The sequence below is a fragment of the Macrobrachium nipponense genome, chromosome 26 (genome assembly GCF_015104395.2).
Source record: "Macrobrachium nipponense isolate FS-2020 chromosome 26, ASM1510439v2, whole genome shotgun sequence".
Taxonomy (NCBI): Eukaryota; Metazoa; Arthropoda; class Malacostraca; order Decapoda; family Palaemonidae; genus Macrobrachium; species Macrobrachium nipponense.
The window spans coordinates 10,987,933-10,999,926 of record NC_087215.1 but is presented as its reverse complement, the minus strand read 5'-3'; positions in this window follow the sequence as shown (position 1 = coordinate 10,999,926).

Here is an 11,994-nt window from a genome sequence, read left to right as displayed (position 1 = left end):
ACCTGGTCCATCATGTGCAATTTCCATTATATGAGTGCGTACCGAAGAAGGGACAACAATTTGGTATTTCTCACTCCAGGTATCGAGATTTGAATAGTTAGAAGGACGGTAAAATCGCATTAGGATACCATTATTATGATAAAAGAAGGGGATTTATTCAAAGATTTTATATCAACAGCCTTATCATGCAAACAAGATAAGATTGATCTGACCTCTGGGCAACTATAAGTTTATCTCTAGACATTACCTTAGCTAAGAATCACTATCTACTTCAAAGTCATTTACCTTTTCTCCTGCTTGGGACCGAGTGTGACTATAGGTGTTGTTTGGGGCTTGTTCAAGATCTACCTTATCCTCCATGGGGGTATCAGTGACAATTAAATTTGGTACATTAATTTCCCGGCTAAATCATTACCCAATAGCAAGGAAACTCCTTTTACCGGCAATTCTGTATCAATCACCCCTAATTCAACTTTCCCTTTTACAAGTGGGCAATCAAGGTAAACACTGGCAAGGGGAATGGATGAGATTCCAGTAAGATCCCTTACACCACCTTCTCACCTGTTAAATTATTCTCAACATTAGGTAAAGCCTTACTATGCACAAAGTTAAAGCAGCTCCAGTGTCTCTTAATATAGTGACCCTAGACTTCTGTTCTTTCTCCCCCAAGGTTATTATACCTTCAGACTTAAAATCATCAAATACATCGGGTACATTAGCTTGCACATGCGAAACATGGTTTAATCTGGGAGGTTGAAGATTTTACGTTGGGTTTCATAAAAACATTACGGTAGTTATCAGATCCTTTACATTTAGGGTCTTTACAATTACGAATAGTATGTCCTTCTTTCTTACAATAACTACATTTAGGATTATCAGAACCTTTGGATTATCCGAAAATCTGCTGGGATTTTCCTGAAACTGGTTTTACAAATACCTCAGCTTTTTATTAGGAATACTCTTATGTATTAAGGAATAAGTGTCAGCCAAGGAAGCAGCCTTTAGTAAATCTTTCTCCTGCCTATCTTCAATATAGAGCATTACATTAATGGGAAGTTCCTTTTAAATTCTTCAAGAACCATTAAATTTATCAGTTCTTCAAAGAAGGTTACTTCAGCACACTTAAGCCATTTCTTGAAAGCTCTAAGCTTGTCAGAAGCGAATTCTAAGAAAGTTTGGCTATTTGATTTACATAAGTTACGAAAAGCTTGTCTATATCCTTCCTCTGTTATGGAAAATGCATCTAAGATTGCTTTCTTAACCTGTTTATAATCATTAGTATCATCCAGATGGCCTAACAACTTAGCAGCTTTACCTGACAATTTAGGTTTAAGGAGCCATACCCACTGTTCAACAGGCCAATTAAGGTGATTAGCAGTTTCCTCAAATACCCGAAAATAATAATCCTCGGGATCATACTCTGTGAATAAGGGAACTAACTTTATATTTTTAGTCAGGTCAAAGGGAGATACTCTTGTTCAGTTGCCTAATCTGAAGATTTGATTGAAGCCCTCTCTTGTTCCACCTTTATAGCTAACCTAGCTTCTAATTCTAATTTAGCTTTTTCCTCTCTAGCTTGAAATTCTAACTTAGCTTTTTCCTCTCTAGCTTGAAATTCTAACTTAGCTTTTTCCATTTCAAATTTTCTCTTTCTTCCTTAAGAGAAATTCACTTCTCTTTTCAGCGGCTTGCAAAGCTAACTCTTCCTGTCTTAAAGCTAACTGAGCTTTTTCACGGTCAATAACTGAGCTTTTTCACGCTCGAACTGCACGCTCGACTGCAAGAGTTCAAACTCTAATTTTTGTTCAATTGTAAGGGAAGGGGTTTCTGGAACAAGATACTGCCTAGCTTCGTCACCCCAAGGTTCCAATACGCATATAGTGATCTATTATCACTTTCCTAATGTCAAACTTACGCATACTAGAACGTAACTCAAGGTCTAAATGCCTAGCTACTTCCATTAATTCAGATTTTTAGCATCGGTAAGAGTATGCAATTCAGAGGAAGGATCCCCCACAAACTTTTGAGTATTAAACTTCGCCATTGTGAAAAAAAAAGAAACTTCAAGAACAATATAAACACCTGAATTAGAGTTTTTACAATTCTTAAATTGGAGCCAACAATAGTTACGCATTTACCACGCATGAAACCATAAACCACTCATAAATAGTACCGATTAGACAAGAATTTATACACAAAACATTTTAGATACGGAAAAATGAGAATGAATAAGGACGCACTGGAAGTATTTTACTCCAGGTTCAAACCAAAATGAAGTCAACAGGAAGTACCGTCGCTCAGCTAACAACCGTAACTTACTACACTTTGATTAGAACGGTAACTTCACGCACATATGTCGAGCATAACAGATTGTTCATTACACTTTACAGAAAATGAATAACGCAAGAGACTGGTATCTAAGGACCCAGGAAAGACTATAAGCACGTAAAAGTCACAAATGATTCAAGAGAAATGAATTTTTTAACAATGGTACGACAGATTAACTTTTTAACCAGCGCACTGAGTCTCAGTTAGGGAGAGGAGGGAGGGGAAAACCATAACAAGGTTACCGGCAGTCGTTTACCAAAACAGAAGTGGCCACCTTCGTCACCGAAAATTTACGCACAATGAAAATAAATTCTTCAGCGATCTAGCAAACACAAAAACAGTCACCTAACTAACTATCAACTCAGGATATTTTATATCAAGCAAGGTTTAATAACGAAATCACCAATTACATAAACAAACAACCGATTCTTAACGAGGTTGTCAATTATTACATACCCACGAAGTTAAGCAAAAATGGATCCGGACAGGCCCCCATACCCCTATTATTACAGTCGTTGAGAGAGAAGGGTAATAATTTACCAAATTAGCAGGTGGGTTCAATGGACCATAATAATACAAAATAAAGGTATTTGAATGAGAATACGATCAAACAAGATTTAAATATAATAATGCAAAAAGTATTTACAAAACAATAGGACAAAATAAATAACAAATGACAAGTGACAACCACGTCTCGAAAAGTAATCGTACTTGAAATTAAGAACCCTTGAAACAAAGCACAATTCGTTATTAAACCCTTACAACAATATCACTTATACTTAGCTTATAGATACATCACAATAAAGTGGACTGCTTCCCTGCCGGACACCAGAGTCCTTGGTTTAGTTGCTGAGTGGAGACTGATTCCAAAATTACATTTAGGGGTCGAAGAAAGGTAGGATGGGCGGAGCAAGTAAGAACAAGGAGTGTGAAGACCAACAAGTTTCTTGGAAAGGACAAAGGAAAGTGGTATACAGGGGAAAACAGTCAGGCAAAATATATACAATAATTATAATTATGTGGAAGGTGTAATAATATATATATATATATATATATATATATATAGGTATATATATATATATCTATATATATATATATATATATATATATATAGATATATATATATACATATATATATATATATATATATATATATATATATATATCTATATATATATATATATATATATATATATATATATATATATATGTATGTAGTAAAACTCTAGTAAATAGGCCTTTGCTAGAAGAGGTCTAGAGGTTTTCAACGTTTTGCGCGTAATGTATATATATATTTATATATATATATATATATATATATCTATGTATATATATATATATACATTACGCGCAACGTTGAAAACCTCTAGACCTCTTCTAGCAAAGGCCTATTCACTAGAGTTTTAGTCTGACGTAATCTGCTGATGTATTTTTCAACCACTTAAGTCACTTGAGCAGAATTGAAATAATAGCCTCATTAGAAGCTGATTTTACAAGACAGAGAGAATATTACCTTCACTGCATTTTCGTGGACAGAAATTATACTGTTGTGATGGACTGAGCAATACAAACATTATAATTATTCAAAAAATTTCGTTTTGGAGTTTTTATATTCGTCAATACAAGTAGAATTAGCCGCAGTGATTAAAAATAGCATTTGAAAACTTCAGGTCATCTTGGTTGTAAGAAATCTTTTATTAAACTTGAAGAGTATTTAGTGTTTTCAATGATACTGATAACAGTAACTGACTGATTTGTAAACTTCGTTAGCAAGATGATAACTGTAATGATGATTTAGTTATCCATGCTTAGTTTTTAAAATATTATTATTATGTTGTTTTTTTTTTTTTTTTCTTCTTTTTTTTGCTCTTTCACGGTCCTCCAATTCGACTGGGTGGTATTTATAGTGTGGGGTTCCGGGTCGCATCCTGCCTCCTTAGGAGTCCATCACTTTTCTTACTATGTGCGCCGTTTCTAGGATCACACTCTCTGCATGAGTCCTGGAGCTACTTCAGCCTCTAGTGTTTCTAGATTCCTTTTCAGGGATCTTGGGATCGTGCCTAGTGCTCCTATGATTATGGGTACGATTTCCACTGGCATATCCCATATCCTTCTTATTTCTATTTTCAGATGTTGAACCTTATCGATTTTTTGTCCTCTCTTTCTCTCGGTCTGTGTCCCATGGTATTGCGACATCAATGAGTGATACTTTATTTTTTACTTTGTCAATCAACATCACGTCTGGTCTATTTGCACGTATCACCCTATCTGTTCTGATACCATAGTCCCAGAGGATCTTTGCCTGATCGTTTTCTATCACTCCCTCAGGTTGGAGCTTGTACCACTTATTACTGCAAGGTAGCTGATGTTTCTTGCACAGGCTCCAGTGGAGGACTTTTGCCACTGAATCATGCCTCTTTTTGTACTGGTTCTGTGCAAGTGCCGGGCATTCGCTTGCTATGTGGTTTATGGTTTCATTTTTCGTATTGCACTTCCTACATAGGGGAGAGATATTATTTCCGTCTATCGTTCTTTGAACATATCTGGTTCTTAGGGCCTGAACTTGTGCCGCTGTTATCATTCCTTCAGTTTCCTTCTTTAGCTCTCCCCTCTGTAGCCATTGGAATGTGTCATCGCTGGTTAGTTCTTTAGTCTGTCTCATATATAGTACGTGCATTGGTTTGTTGTGCCAGTTCTCTGTTCTGTTTGTCATTCTCCTGTCTCTGTATATTTCTGGGTCTTCGTCTACTTTTATTAGTCCTTCTTCCCATGCATACCCGTTTTAGCCACTCGTCTTCACTGGTTTTCAGATATTTGCCCCAGTGCTCTGTTCTCGTTGTTGACGCAGTACTCTATACTTAGTAATCCTCTCCCTCCTTCCTTTCGTGTTATGTATAGTCTGTCGTATTTTGCTCTTGGGGTGTAGTGCTTTGTGTATTGTCATATGTTTCCTGGTTTTCTGATCTATGCTGCGGAGTTCTGCCTTCATCCATTCCACTATTCCTGCGCTGTATCTGATTACTGGCGCTGCCAATGTGTTTATGGCTTTTATCATATTTCCGGTGTTGAGTTTTGACTTGAGTATCACCTTGAGTCTCTCCATATATTCTTTCCTGATCGTGTCCTTCATCTCTTGCTGTTTTATATCCCTTCATTTCCATTATTCCCATGTATATGTATCCAGTCTCATCTATGTTTGATGTTGCTCCCATCTGGTAGCTTTATCCCTTCACTCCTTGTTACTTTGCCCTTTTTGTATGTTGACTAAGGCGCATTTTTCTATTCCAAACTCCATCCTGATGCCCCCAGATACAATCCGTACAGTCTGGATTAGGGTATCTATTTCCTTGATGCTCTTACCATACAGCTTGATGTCGTCCATGAACATCAGATGGTTGATTCTGTTGCCTCTTTTCTTGAGTTGGTACCCAGCATCCATCTTCTGGTAGTACTTTTGTCATGGAATCATGGCTACTACCGAAGAGTAGTGGGACAGTGAGTCGCCCTGGAAGATCCCTCCTGATGATTTGAACTCTGCTAGTCTTATTCCAGAGCTTGTAAGTATTGTATTCCAGTTGGGCATTGTATTTTTGAGAAAGCTGATGGTGTGTTTTTCCTCTGCCCCATATATTTTCAGGCATTCTATTAGCCATGTCTGTGGTATTATTATTATTATCATTATTATTATTATTATTTATTTATTTATTATTTTTTTTTTTTTGCTCTATCACAGTCCTCCAATTCGACTGGGTGGTATTTATAGTGTGGGGTTTCCGGGTTGCATCCTGCCTCTTAGGAATGTCCCATCACTTTTCTTACTATGTGCGCCGTTTCTAGGATCACACTCTTCTGCATGAGTCCTGGAGCTACTTCAAGCTCTAGTTTTTTCTAGATTCCTATTATTATTATTATTATTATTATTATTATTATTATTATTATTATTATTATTATTATTATTATTATTGAAAAAGAAACCCACAAAATCACTTTGTAACTTGTTTACTTCTAAGTATTTACATTTAGTTTTACTACACACTCGAGTACTTTCAGGCCCTATCTGTGGCCCATTTTCAAGAGATGTTTGGGATGTTAGCCTGGATCAAGGCCCAGCAGTCTTCTGGAACTTCTCGTTAGCTGTCATTTTATGTGATGGCTGTTCTGGTTTCCTTGAGAGTTGCCAATCCCCTCTTGTCGCTCTGATATCCTGAGCTGATGGTCAATGGGATTAATCCCTGAGGTAAGGGTGTGGTCACCAAAAGTCTGTTGGGCAGGAAACCTAATCTCCAGGTCAGCAGGGTCAATCTTAGCTTCTTTTAATATCAAAGCTCAGCTTATGGGATCTTCTGAGGTATAACCTTTGTTTCCTTCTATTACTTTAATCTCTCTGATGAGTGCACCTTCTACTACCCTCCTGTGACTAATTTTGTTGCTTTTGTATATAAGCCTACAGTTTTTGAAATCCATCCTATGGTCATTTTCCCAACAATGCCTAGCTATAGCACTGCCCTGAGAGTTAAGTTGTACTGCCCTTCTATGTTCTTGGATTCTAGTCCCCTGATTCCCCCACATATCTGTCTCCACAATTGTTGCAATTGATTATGTATACCCCCGCTACATCATCTGTATCACTGTCTTCTCCTTCCAATTTATTATTACATACTTTGTCTTTTACGGTATTATCAAAGGTATATACAAATTTATATTTACTTTCTTTCATTTTTGAAGTGATTTGCTTCATTTTAGGCATAAAAGGGAGGGCAACTATTTTCTTGTTTTCTTTATTCCATGTACTCTCTACATTTGCTCTGTAAAAAAAATTTCTAGCCTTGTTGAGTGCCCTTTTTCTGAACCATTCCGGGTATGCTAACGCATCGAAGCTTTTACTGATGTATTTTATTTCTTGTTCTATCTTGCAAGGGTCACACGTTCTCATTGCGCCTAAGAAATAAACCTGTTGGAACCCCTATTTTTTATATCATGACTGTCAAAAGAGAAGAAATGAATAGATGAGTTTGTATGTGTGGGCTTTTTCTATATGTGCTGAATTAATATCCTGTTTCCTTTTCTTTTCTATGAGTATGTCTAAAAAGGGCAGTTTATTATTGTTACTTTTCTCTAAAGTGAACTGGATATTGTTATCAAACTTATTGAGTTCATCTAGAAAAGTTTCTATTTCATTTTCATCACCTTGCAGAATAGAAAAAATATCATCCACATATCTCCACCATCCTTGCAGTTTTAAGTTGGGACATTAACATTAGGAACTAGATTAGTAAAACTAAATGTAAATACTTATAAGTAAACAAGTTACAGTGATTTTGTGGGTTTCTTTTTCAATCTTCAGAAGAAAACTGGAATAAGTTTTTGTTTCATTATTATTATTATTGTATGCTGGAAACAGACCTTCTTTCAAACATGTTCTATTAAAAATAATGGCAGAATTCAGTGAATTGATTTTATACAAAATTCTTTCGATTCTCCTTATGATTTGCCAGAAAGACAAATCATAAGGAGAATTGAAAGAATTTTGTATATAATCAATTGTGTGAATTCTGCCATTATTTTTAATAAATTATTATTATTATTATTATTATTATTATTATTATTATTATTATTATTATTATTATTATTATTATTATTATTATTATTATTTAGTAGTAGCAGTAGTACTAGTGACAATATTTATTACCAACACAAATATTCATTTCATATTTAACTTATCAGAGCCTGCACAGTAATATATAAGCACAAGCTTAAAAGCAACATTATGCACACATTCCCTGGCCGAGGGAATTCTTGCCTCACTGAACATCGACATAAACACGAATTATGAGCGCAAGAGATTTGGGGGAGACGTGACAGGACCCGCCAGTAAGTTATTTTGGTGAGGTCCGATTTGCGAGTGTATGTATTAGGTGGAGGGGTCTCTCGGGAATTGGAGGCGAATGGAACCGTTTCTCTATTGGGAATTGGTGTCAGGGGAATTGCTGAGTAAAAGGGATATACCGAAAGGTCTTCTCCTATGCCCCCTGCGAAGTGTGAGAGAGAGAGAGAGAGAGAGAGAGAGAGAGAGAGAGAGAGAGAGAGAGAGCGTTGAAAAAAGTAGCCTAAAATTTAAAATTATAATCGATCTCTCATGCGTCGTTAGAGAGAGAGAGAGAGAGAGAGGAAACCAATTCCTCTTTAACTCTATGCCTAGGTTTGAATGGTATGTATTTTGTGGAAGTAATGAACACACATATCTGCTCTCTCTCTCTCTCTCTCTCTCTCTCTCTCTCTCCTCTCTCTCTCTATCTCTCTCTCTCTCTCTTCTTCTCTCTCTTCCTCTCCTTCTCTCTTCTCTCTCTCCTACAAAGACCCGCATCTGTCGTCTAACCGGACTAGCTGTAGCTAACGCATATCACAGTATAATCAATTCAAATCATAAAACTATTCTAATTTACAAACTTTGTCATAATTCGTCAACTTTTGCAGAATAAGCCGCATCATCTCCTTTTCCTCCAACAATTCTAAGATTCAAGAAATTATAAACTTTTTTTGCTAAAAACATGCATGGTAATTACTCTTTTTTTTTTTTTTACATGATAAAATATTTAAATTTAGCGGCGGTGCTACAGGATATACAAACCGCCTCTCTCTCTCTCTCTCTCTCTCTCTCTCTCTCTCTCTCTCTCTCTCTCTCTCTTTGTGGGCGTTTCGGTAAATTTATGGATTAATAAAGAGCGCCATAATGTTTCCCGTTTATGGCGTTACAGGAGAATCGCAAATGTACAATTGACCTGATATAGTGTCAGGTTAACAGCTTTTGTTATGTCTTTTATGATTACATTTATCTGTAATTACAGCTGTGTCTCTGCGATGGATATTATTTATTTCTTAGTACCATTAGCTGAATATATACTTACTTTTTATGAGAAAAGATCAACCATATTGCGGGTCAGACAAAAATAGAAGCGAAATATTTTTCAAATAAATGAAGACATATTTGTCAGATGCGAATAATCGTAGACAATTCACCTTCTTTCTGTGCCACTGTACATCACTTATTGAATTAATCAACCAACACTGTTATCTATCATCATTATTTTCAGTGAATAAAATGAGAACACAAATTAAGACAGAGCTCACTTAAATATTAAATGTTTCAAAGCTAATTTACGCGTAGCTGAACGGTATATGTGAATAAACACGAAAAAGAGAAAAATGAACAACGGATAAAGGTGATTCAATGAAATACAAAATAATAAATACAAGTTTATGAGATAACAGAAGAACGAAATGCAGACTAAACACAAAAATAGGATAATCATGAAGTGAATAGATTGCCCAGCAACAGAGTACAACATACATGTACTGTATAAGGCAATAAAATAATCAGTTATGAAGTAAAAATGAATAATGCACAAAGTATGCATAACCAAGTTAAGCCAACCCGGCCCCCACCCGTCATCTTGGATGCTGAGGGAAATAAATAAATTAATGAATAAATAAATAAATAAAGCAGGCGAACTGGAATTTATGCTAATTTCGGATATAAATAACAGAGTTGAGAAAGATTTTTTTTTTTTTCTTTTCTTTAAGGTTTGACGTTTCTGAATTCCGAAAGAAATGGCCGGGTTATGCCGGGAACGCCTGGGGCATTGGCATATGAAATGAGGAGACAGAGGTTAGGTTTACGGCCCAGATAGATGTCCAGGTCTGTAAATATATTCATGATATGAGAATAATGATACTGTGGCGCATGGATATATATTTACTGTTATTATTATTATTGAAAAAGAAACACACAAAATCACTTTGTAACTTGTTTACTTCTAAGTATTTACATTTAGTTTTACTACACACTCGAGTACTTTCAGGCCCTTCGGTGGCCATTTTCAAGAGATGTTTGGGATGTTAGCCTGGGTCAAGGCCCAGCAGTCTTCTGGAACTTCTTTCGCGTTGAGCTGTCATTTATGTGATGGCTGTTCTGGTTTCCTTGAGAGTTGCCAATCCCCTCTTGTCGCTCTGATATCCTGAGCTGATGGTCAATGGGATTAATCCCTGAGGTAAGGGTGTGGTCACCAAAAGTTTGTTGGGCAGGAAACCTAATCTCCAGGTCAGCAGGGTCAATCTTAGCTTCTTTTGATATCAAAGCTCGGCTTATGGGATCTTATGAGGTAAAACCTTTGTGTCCTTCTATTACTTTAATCTCTCTGATAAGTGCACCTTCTACTACCCTCCTGTGACTAATTTGTTGCTTTTGTATATAAGCCTACTGTTTTTTAAATCCATCGTATGGTCATTTTCCCAACAATGCCTAGCTATAGCACTCCCTGAGAGTTAAGTTGTACTGCCCTTCTATGTTCTTGGATTCTAGTCCTTATTCCTTTCCTGTTTTATTCCCCCACATATCTGTCTCCACAATTGTTGCAATTGATTATGTATACCCCCGCTACACCATCTGTATTACTGTCTTCTCCTTCCAATTTATTTTTACATACTTTGTTTATACGGTATTATCAAAGGTATATACAAATTTATATTTACTTTCTTTCATATTTGAAGTGATTTGTTTCATTTTAGGCATAAAAGGGCAACTATTTTCTTTTGTTTTCTTTATTCCATGTACTCTCTACATTTGCTCGGTAAATATTTTTCTAGCTTTGTTTGAGTGCCCTTTTTCTGAACATTCCGTTATGCTGATGCATCGAAGCTTTTACCAATGTAATTTTTAATTCTTGTTCTATCTTGCAAGGGTATCACACGTTCTCATTGCCCTAAGAAATAAACTGTTAGAACCCCTATCTTTATATCATGACTGTGAAACCAGAGAAGAAATGGTATATATGAGTTTGTATGTGTGGCTTTCTATATGTGCTGAATTCATATTCATGTTTCTTTTTCTTTATAGAGTATGTCTAAAAAGGGCAGTTTATTATTGTTACTTTTATCTAAAGTGAACTGGATATTGTTATCAAACTGTTCACAGTCATGATATAAAAATAGGGGTTCTAACAGGTTTATTTCTTAGGGCAATGAGAACGTGTGACCCTTGCAAGATAGAACAAGAAATAAATTACATCGGTAAAAGCTTCGATGCATTTAGCATACCCGGAATGGTTCAGAAAAAGGCACTCAACAAAGCTAGAAAAATATTTACAGAGCAAATGTAGAGAGTACATGGAATAAAGAAAACAAGAAAATAGTTGCCCTCACTTTTATGCCTAAAATGAAAAAAAAGTATATACAAATATAAATTTGTATATACCTTTGATAATACCGTAAAAAACAAAGTATGTAAAAATAAATTGTAAGGAGAAGACAGTAATACAGAGGATGTAGCGGGGGTATACATAATCAATTGCAACAATTGTGGAGACAGATATGTGAGGGAATCAGGAAAGGAAATAAAGGACCTAGAATCCAATAGAACATAGAAGGGCAGTACAACTTAACTCTCAGGGCAGTGCTATAGCTAGGCATTGTTGGGAAAATGACCATACGATGGATTTCAAAATCAGTAGGCTTATATACAAAAGCAACAAAATTAGTCACAGGAGGGTAGTAGAAGGTGCGCTTATCAGAGAGATCAAAGTAACAGAAGGAAACAAAGGTTTTACCTCAGAAGATCCCATAAGCCGAGCATTGATATCAAAAGAAGCTAAGATTGACCCTGCTGACCTG